Source organism: Spermophilus citellus (assembly GCF_964194105.1).
Source record: "Spermophilus citellus genome assembly, chromosome: 5".
Taxonomy (NCBI): domain Eukaryota; kingdom Metazoa; phylum Chordata; class Mammalia; order Rodentia; family Sciuridae; genus Spermophilus; species Spermophilus citellus.
In genome coordinates, this window is record NC_138186.1 from 151566254 (window position 1) to 151576614 (window position 10361).

The following is a 10361-nucleotide window of genomic DNA, read 5'->3' on the forward strand; positions in this document are numbered from 1 at the left end:
GGCCCAGCTCTGGGAAACTAGGAATTAAGTAGGCTCAAAAAGATGTGAGAACTAGTCAGGTGCAGTGGTGCATGCCTGTAATCCCAGGGGCTCAGGAGGCAGGAAGATTGCAAATTCAAAGCCAGCCTCAGCAACTTAGCAAGGTCCTAAGCAACTCAGTGAGACCCTGTCTCTAAATAAAATACAAAACAGGGCTGAGGATGTGGCTCAGTGGTTGAGTGTCCCTGAGTTTCTGGTACTCAAAAAAAAAAAAAAAAAAAAAAAGAGTTAGAACTAAATGCAATATTATATCCTGAATTGAATTCTGGGCTAGAAAGAGGTCCTGGGGTTATAACTAAAGGTATCTGTGTTACTTAGCCTTTCATAGCTGTGACCAAAATACCTGAAAAACAGAAGGAGGAAAGATTCATTTTAGCTCACAGTTCTAGAGGTTGCAGTCCCTGGTCAGCTGACTCTATTGCTCTTAGGCCTGTAGAGAGGCAGAAGTATCATGGCTGAAGGACATGGCATGGGAATGCTTCAGGGCACTCAGGAAGCAGAGAGAAAAAGAGAAAAGAAGGGAGGAAGAGAGACAAAATATACCCTTTTAGGACAGCCCCCCTACCCCTACCGTGACCTACATCTCCTACAGTTTCCACCACTTCCCAAATATGCCACCAAATTATTATCTATGAAATGGATTAATCCACTGGTGAAGTTAGAGCTCTTATAATCCAATCCTTTCCTTAAAGCCCCACCTCTGAACATTGCTGCATCAGGGACTGAGCCTTCAACCCATGAATCTTTAGGGGACATTCCAGCACCAAACCATAATTATATACAAATAAAATATGAACTTTGATTATAAAGTGTCAATATTAGTTCATTCGTTATTACAAATGTACCATAAAATACAAGGTGCTGACAGGAGAAAGCGGGCACAGGTTACAGGTAGTTTCTTAAAAAAAAAAGTTTTAAGAGGTTACCATGGCAACCTCTCTGTAATGCAAAAGTACTCAAAAGTAAATGTTTACTTTTTTAAGAATCAGGGACCTGTCATCTTCCTCTTCCGTTTCCTCTTTCTCACGCAAACACTTTTTTCTATTTACTAAGAAAATATCATTTTGAATGCATTTGGCTTGAATGTTATCATCATACCTCTCAAAATTTCTTCTCAGTAATATGACAGTTATGTGTGCATTTTGTGTGTATCTTATTAAAAAACCGATCTGTTTGTCTACATACTCTGTCTTAGTCTTCTCAGACTGCTGTAATAAAAATACTATACACTGAGCTGCTTATAAATAACATAAATTTATTTCTCAGTGTTCTGTAGACTGAGAAATCCAAGATGGAAGTACTAACAGACTCTGGGCCTGGGGAGGGACAGATAGCACCTTTTCATTGTGCCTTCCTTCCCACATGGAAGGAGCAGGGTATTTCTCTCCTGCCTCTCTTAGAAGGGCATTAATCTCACTAGGAGTACAGTATTCTCAGGTTCTTGTCACCTCCCAAAGGCTCTATCTCTTGGGAATAAACACTGGGAGTGCTCTAGCCTGAGCTACATCCCCAATTCATTTCATTTTATTTAGAGACAGTCTCAGTGTCTCACTAAGCTGCTGGGGATGACCTTGAACTTCTGATCCTTCTGCCTCAGCCTCCTGAGTTACTCGGATTACAGGCATGCAGTTTAAATATATTAATTGAAATATATTTCACTGTGTCCAGCTTGCATATATTAATTGAAAAAAATATTTTCATTAATTTGAAAAATTAATTAGAAAATAATTACTTTTCAAATTAAAGTGTCAAATCATTGTAAATGTGCTCCCTCACTGCCTTCTTTCCCCTCTCCTCTCATTCTTACCTCCCCCCATTCCCATGTCCTTTGTTTTGCATTTTAGTAGATTTGAATTCATTACTTGAATAGATATTTGGATTCCTCCATATTCTAATCTTACATATCAATTTCCTGCAAAATAGTAATGGGGTGTGTGTGTGTGTGTGTGTGTGTGTGTGTATACTTTGTCATATTTTGTTGAGAATCCAAAAAACAGAGTTGCCATACTTTAGAGATTATCTATTCAATTCCATCTGTTGATAAAGAATTGAGGGTCAAGGTTTCCAGAAACTGCCCAAGATGAGCTACACAATTCCACGTATTAATAAATACCAAAACTGGGCCTAGATCCAGAAGTCTATTTCCTAGTCAAATGCACATTTTACTGCACAGTGTTGCCTTCACTCTATAAAAAGTACTTTGTTTGCAGAGTTACTCTTGAAATTTCCCTTCCTATAAGGAGAGAGATGAGTTGGTGCCAATAGCTATTTGCCTGGACTTTATCATCTATTGTTCCAGCAGGATGTTGTGACTCGTTTTATAGTTTAACTTTATAACCTCTTTAAAAGGAAAGGCTGAGAAAAATTCATGATTCTCTTACTTAGATAAAAGTGCCAGCCAGTTAATAATTTATTAAAAAATTTACTACAATATGGATTTCCCCTCGTTGAATCTCTTTTTCCCTTAGTACATATATGCTCTCCAATTTTAAGAGTGTAAACTGGTGTTATTGTTTTTAAATCGTCTCTCCAAGGTTTTAAAACAGTAAGGAAAGGAATTTGATAGACTTGAAGGTGATGCTATAAGGATACACAGTTATTTGTAGGAAGAGACATGCTCATTTGCATATTCTGGGCTTTTCTTTATTTTGTGGCTACAGTCTGTTTGCTACAGTTTTCTGTGAGGGAATTTCTGTTATTATAAGTATTCTGTTCCAAGAGAACTACCTAAATTTGTTTACAATGTTCTTTCCATTCCCTGGCTGTGCAATGTCCTGCTACATTAAAGCTGCCTTTTTATGTTTTAGAACATCCCTTTCCACCATCATCCCCATACTGCATATACCTAAACTCACTTTAACTGATAGCACTGCTCTCATTTTACATAGCCTTTCTTTTTCTTTTTTCTTTTGATATCAGGCATTGAACCCAGGGACATTTAACCACTGAGCAAAACCCCAGCCCTTTTAAAATATTTGTTTAGAGACAGGGTCTCACTGAATTACTTAGCACCTCGCTAAATTGCTGAGGTTGTCTTTGAACTCGCCATCCTCCTGCCTCAGCCTCCCCAGCTGCTGGGATTATAGGTATGTGCTGCCGGCCTCATAGCCTTTCTTAATGGTTTGAGGAACAATGGACAAGTATTTAGAGGTGACTGAAAAATGGCTTGATAGGTTAGATGATTGTTGTATATGCATGTTTTCCTGGATTTGTTATCTGAAAGGGGGTCCTTCCTACCTTACTGTGACTCATGAGTTTGGTTTGGGGCACCACATTCTGGAATCCTGGTCGTAAACAAAACCCCTTGGTCCCCATTAATCCATGCAGTGGGTAATCCCAGAAAACCAGTGGAATAAAAGGGTAAACATCTATGTGAAGCCTAGGCTAATTCAGACATCTCTGGCTAATCTCAGTAATTATTTTTCAAAAATTCTTCTCTTCAAACATTTCAAATCAGAACTAGTGTGCTAGTTAGTTTTACATTGCTGGAACCAAAATACTTGACGAGAACAACTTAGAGGACAAGTTTATTTGGGGCTCATGGTTTCAGAGGTTCAGTCCATGGTTGGCCAGCTCCATGGCTCTGAGCCCAAGATGAGACAGGACATCATTGCAGAAGGTGTGGCAGAGGAAAGCTGCTCAGCTCATAGTGGCCAGAAGCAGAAAGAGAGGAGCCAGGGACAAGATATATAATCCTCAAGGACACATCCCCAGTGACTCACTTCCCCCAGCCACAGCTCTACCTGCCTACAGTTATGGCCCAGTAACCCATTCAAATTATTAATCCATTCAATGGATTAGTCTGCTGATTACTTTATAGCTCTTGAAATCTAACTGATTCACCTCTGAACCTTCCTGTATTTGCCTAACATGAGCTTGTTAGGGGACACCTCATATCCAAACTATAACAACTAGGCCTATGTTTAGTGTTCTCATTTGTATCCTATAGTTCTTGGTTTTCATTTTTACCTATTTACCACTAACAAAAAAATCATTTAAAAAATTGTTTAAAAGGAAGAAAGTAGTGAATGTCTCCACCCCAACCCCTAAATCATTCCTCTGAGAAAGCCACTGAGTGTATTTTTGGTGTATGTCTTTCCAGCTTTTTGACTCTTTATGCAAGCATGCATGTAAACATATCACCAAAACTACATCCATATTTGGGTATAATTTGCTCTTGCTTTTTCACTTAACATTATATGTTGGACATAGTTCAATATGAACACACACAGGATCTTTCCAGTCTTCTAAATAGCTGCATAGAATTCCATTCCAGTCTATGGAGTCGTAATTTATTTAAACATTTTTCCCAGTGGTATTCTTAGTTATTGGCTTGTTGTATATACTCCTAGCCTTTATTCATTTGTATACTATTGCTAGGGACATATACTATATTGTAATTACTGTGTGTGGCACTGTGACCCCTGTGGTTTTGGACACTGATCCCACCTGCAGGCTACTGCCTGGATTGGCAGTGCAAGCGGCATACAGAGAGTTGACTCATCTGATTGCTCATGCTACAGTACCCCAACTCATCAACCCATCTGTTACTCTTAATGCCCCTCATTCACTGCATCTATCAACTCAAGGCACAAAGATACTCTTTTATAAAAGCCTTTCCTGCATAAATTTTGACCATAACTTTTTTTGTCCATTGATTTTGTTTATTGTTTATTTTCCATTTTTCAGTTATTTATTTGGGGGGTGGGTACCGGGATTGAACTCAGAGGCACTCAGCCACTGAGCCACATGCTCAGCACTATTTTGTATTTTATTTAAAAACAAGATCTCACTGAGTTGCTTAGAGCCTCAATTTTGCTGAGGCTGGCTTTGAACTTGTGATTCTCCTGCTTCAGCCTCCAGAGCTGCTGGGATTACAAGCGCACGCCACTGCTCCTGGCCATCTCTCAGTTATTTAACACAGTTTCTGGTACATGGAGACACCGTGTGTGTGTGTGTGTGTGTGTGTGTGTGTGTGTGTGTGTGTGTTCTCCAGGAGGTTCTAGATGTATTTATTTGCCATATGTTTTTAGGGTACTTCTAGGGATTTGGAATGGTAAGAAAAGCTATAACATGTGGGTATGCTTTCTGCTTTTGGATGAGATTTTATTTGTAATCTAGCAATGACTAACGTTTACGTTTTGTGTGTTGGTTATAAAGCTCTCTATAGATTTTTAAATGATTTGAGTTATTAGCATCTTTTGTAAATTTACTTGTCTTATCTACTTGATCTGACAAATTCTAAGAGAGATGTTGTGGGAAGCAGAATAATACCTCCTAGCGGATTCCACCTCCTGATCCTCAGAAACTGTGCATATGTTAAATTATATGGTGAAAGGGCATTAAGACAATTTATCAGCTCATCTTAAACCAAGGAGATTTTCCCAGATTATCCATGTGGACCCAATATCTTTATTCTTGATAATTCTAGGCTAAGCATTTGGTTTTGTTCTCTGAATTAATTGATTTTATTTTTTCCTGCTTTTCTTTTAACTTATGGTGATGATTGCTCCAGACATTACAACCTGTATATCAATCTTTAACTTTGCTGCTTCTCAGTTACTGCTGGGATATTTTTTTAAATTTTTATTTTTTTTGGACATTGATAGACCTTTTTATTTCATTCATTTATTTATATGTGGTACGAAGTATTGAACCCAGTGCCTCACACATGCTAGGCAAGTGCTCTACCACGGAGCCACAAACCCAGCCCAGTACTGCTGGAATCTTGAGACACTAACTCACCCTCTTCCTGTCTTTTATGCTATGTTTGGCACATGCTTATTTCTACATCTATTCTAAACTCCCTACACTGGCTCTTGTTTCGTATAGTAATGTATATTTATCCACATATTTTCCCATCCACCATCCTTTATTTCCTGCTAAATTTCCATATTCCCAAATTTCCATGTTTACTTTTTTTTTTAAAGATAAAAAGTTTATTTTGGTTCATAGTTTCAGAGGTTTCGTCCATGGTCAGTGGGCCTGATTTTTGAGCCTGTGGTGAGGCAGCCTCTTTGAGGGCATGCCCCCAGTGACCTAAGACCTTCCATTAGGCCTCACCTTTTAAAGATTCCACACTGCCCAATAGTACCAATATGGGGACCAAGCCTTCAACACATGGGCCTGTGGGGGACATTACAGATCCAAATGATTTATCAATTTTAGGCCATCTCTTAATGAGTACTCCTCTCCAATAATTTTCCATGTTTACTTTTGCCAGTAGAACTCCCTTAGGCATTTCAGGACAGGCCTCCTGGCAGTACGTTGTCTCAGGTTTGCCTTTGTGTTTGCTTTTTGCTCCTTTCATTGTTTGTTTGAAATGTTTTTGTTTGGCCTTCATTTTGGAAGGTGACTTTCCACAGGTTGGCTGTTGCTTTCCATCCCAGTTGTCTCCTGGCTTCTGTAGTTCCTAGGAAGAAGCAGCTGCCGGTCATGTGTCTTTTTCCCTCTGCCTGGTTTGGAGATCTTCTCCGTCTTGAGTTTAGTCATTTCGTGGTGAGTTTCCCAGTTGTGATTTTCCTTATGCTTCCCCTGCTTTAGGGTCTGTTGAAAACTTTTTAATGAGCAGGTTAAATCTTCAGCTTCTGCCCCATTTCTTTCCCCTTGCTGTCTGAAACCCTAACTATACAGGTTGGCTCTCTTGCCCATGTCCTGTCTGTCTCTCATTTGTTTCTCTTTTCCCCCAATTCTTCTTCTCCTGTGCTTTGTGCATTTCTTTTTTATATATTTACAGTTCACAAGTCCTGTAGTTATCAGTCTCCAATCTACTGTTAAACGTACACACTGAGGGTTTTTAAATTGAACTTGGAAATAATTTGCTTTGAAACTGATTTAAATTCCCAGTAATTTTTTGAAAACAGTAGAATGAGTCTCCATATTCTTTTCATCCAGATTTCCCAGTTAATGGTTTCATAGCTCTTTGCTCAATCTCTCTTTCTATAGATGGACAGACCGAGATATGTGTATTCCAGTGTATGATGGCTTTTGTGTGTGTGTGTGTATGTGTGCATGTTTGTGTGTGTGTCTCTGTGTGTGAACAATTGGAGAACAAGGACAAAATTTTGAAATATATGTGTGTACTTATGTATATGTATCCATACATGTTCATATGCATCTCTAATTATGTATCTATTATAACATATTCAATTTCAATCCAAGACCTTAAGGGATCTTTATTCTTTTTCCCACTCCATATTTATAAATCTCATCTTTCGGAGTAGGACAGCTGCTCTCTATCACTTATGCCCTATCACTCCCAAATACTCCCAAAGAGACTCTTCTACATATTCATCACCAAACTTTTCAAATCAGAAAATGAACACTGATAAAAACTACTACTAAACCAGTCCATTAACAGCCATCCACAATCCCTATTCCAAAAATTCCAGCATTCCCAACAATGTCTAGTTTTCCCCTCTGATTCAGGATATGATCTAGGAACATTTTATATTTGTTGTTTTATTTTTTCATCCTCTTCCAATCTGTAACACATCCTTGGCTTTTTCCTATTTGTCAAGACCTTGATAGTTTTAGAAGTACAGTCTTTTCTTTCTTTATCTTCAATTTGGATTTCTAGTTTTCATTGGGTTGTAATCTGTTATTATCCTTTATTTTGATGCTCAACTCCCCCCCGCCCCAAGTTTGGCTAGTTGAATCTTTCAAAAACTGATTCCTGTGTCATTTCAGTGTGTTGCCTTCAATATTTCTTTATTTGGGGAGCAATACAATGAACCATGCTCATCTTGAACTTTTCCTGCCCTGGTTCTTGAATTAGCTATTTTTACAAGAGGTCCTTGCTCTTTTTGACAGATATCATTGCATAGAAATTGAGATCTGCATGCTTGGTATACCCAATGCTACTGGGGCATCATTGTACTTAAGACATGGACAAAATTTTGAAATATATGTGTGTACTTATGTATATGTATCCATATGTGTTCATATGCAACTATAACCATATATGTATTACAACACACTAAATTTTAATCCAAGACCTTAGGGTTCTTTATTTTTTTCCACATTCCATATTTATAATTCTCATCTTTCATAGTGAGACAGCTGACTTCCTTAACTTCAATATGAATAGTTTCAAAATAAATCCATCCTCCTTGGCACAATTTTCTTCAAATGCCAGGTACTACCATGGTCAACTCATTAATACCACTTTCTTCATCTTCAGGCAAATCATCACTCTGAACTTGCTATAGTTTGAATTTTGAGCGTTCCTCAAAGGTCCATATGTAAGAACTTCCCCAAGTGTGATAGTACTAGGAGGTCCTGTAGACGTGTGAGAGGTGGGGCTCTAACGGAAGCCCTTAGGTCATTGGAAACATGCTGTTGGAAGGGACTGTGGACTTAGGGGACTGGTCTCTTCCTCATTCACTCTCTTTGCTTCTTGACTCATAATGTGACTATTGACTCTGATATGTGCTCCTACCATTGCCATTCAGTGTCATCATCAGTGGCCCAAACCAACCAGATGTTGGACTTAAACCTCCTGAACTGTGAGCTAAACACACCTTTTCTCTTTATAAGGGTTATTGTCTTGGGTATTTCCTTGTAATAATGCAAAACTGACTAATGCAGAACTCTTCTCTACCAAATCCTTGGTTCTTTGACATGCCACTGCCTTCATACCCCTGGCTCTTCGTCTTTGGCTGCTGGTTATATTGCAAGCTGTGACTCTTCATCTTGGCTTCTTCTAGTCTTCTGAGAATACCAGGATCTCTATAGTAGCTTTCTCTGAGGGTCAGCCTATAGTTTTAGAATTCTAGAAGTTTTAGAATTCTAAGTTCTAGAAGCCTTAGAATCTTAAATATTCCCATATAAAAGCCACCTTTGGATTTTACCAACTCCTCCCTCTTATAAGTTATATCTTACCTCTGTTGTTTCTGTCCCAACCCCTTCCCTTTATCACAGTGAAACTATGGGGAATTTCATGTTATTTTTTATAAGTTTGGGGCTGTTTTAGCCTCGGAATTCAGTAAATGCCTTAGCCCGAGTTTGAGGCCTTTCACATCTCAAATGAATTACTGAAGCCTTAGATAACTGCTAAAAACGTTGCTCATTTCCCATTTTTTCCTTGATGCATCCCTCTTCCCGGACTCAGCCTAGTCCTAGCTTGCTCTCTGTCCTGACCTCCAAATCGGTACTTTTTCCTAAGAGAAAAAACGATTGATATCATAACTCACCACTGAAAAGTTTTCACTTCTCTGGAATTTTAATCCATTGAGTACCTATTTCTAAAGCTCTCCCGTTCCCCTGTGAATGTATAATTCACCTGGGTTCCTCTCATTGTCGTCAGTGCAAGCATTGGCCTGCCACAGCATACTACATCTTTTCTGAAAGTAGAAGTTCTCTCTGATGCTTAAGAAATATTTTCTGTCACTTTGTAGTTAATTCTTGGTCCAAAACACATCTGTCCATGTTTTTGGGAGCATGAAGTACTGGGATTGGTTTCTATACCACTTTAGATCTAGTAGAAAATTGATTGAATCTAACAATTGTAAATTAGGCTTGTGTGAATAAAATATGAGTAGTTTCAGTGACCTCCTTTGGAAAGAGGGAAATATTAGTAAGTTCCCATTCTAGCACTGAATATTTGAAATCATGCCTCGTCTGGAATGTTACAGTATTTCAGCAGTGACCAGTAGTATCATCCCTCTTCTTCCCTATCTATCAATCAAGGCTACCAGATCTAACACGCTCTCTCACTGTCTCATATGTTTTCATCTTTTGCTTTCACTTAGTCACTTCATGTCAACTGTGTTCTTTCTAAGCAAAAGAGAGTCGTTAGTAAACAGAAGACGAACTCTCTGTCCTTATGAACATTATCTTATAGTAGAAGGATACAGAAAATAAACATAGACAATAACAGGACATATGGTTGATATATAAGTCTAGGTATGTGAACCCATTGGTCTTAAACAGGGGTAAGAGGTTGGAAACAAAGATGTTTTATGAAACCAAGCCCTGTCCTCTGTAAGGGATTTGACAAGATCCCAAGAGTCTCCAGGACAGTCTGGGTAGACAGTACCCATAATAATAGATGAAAAGTCTCCTATGCAGGTATTTTATCTCTGCTGATGATGAAGTTCTTTCTCTATTCATTATAAAACTTAGATGGCCATGGTGTTAAGTTGGGAAGGTTGGAGATGTTGTGATGTACAAGAACAGGGAAAATTATTTCCTGTATTCTGTGTATCTTACTTAAAGAATGTGCATTAAGTTAGACATTAGGTGCCATTTTATGGCTCCTCTGGGTCTAACTTGTATAAGGATTACAATGTCTCCCAAGTTTCTTCTGTTCAGATACATCC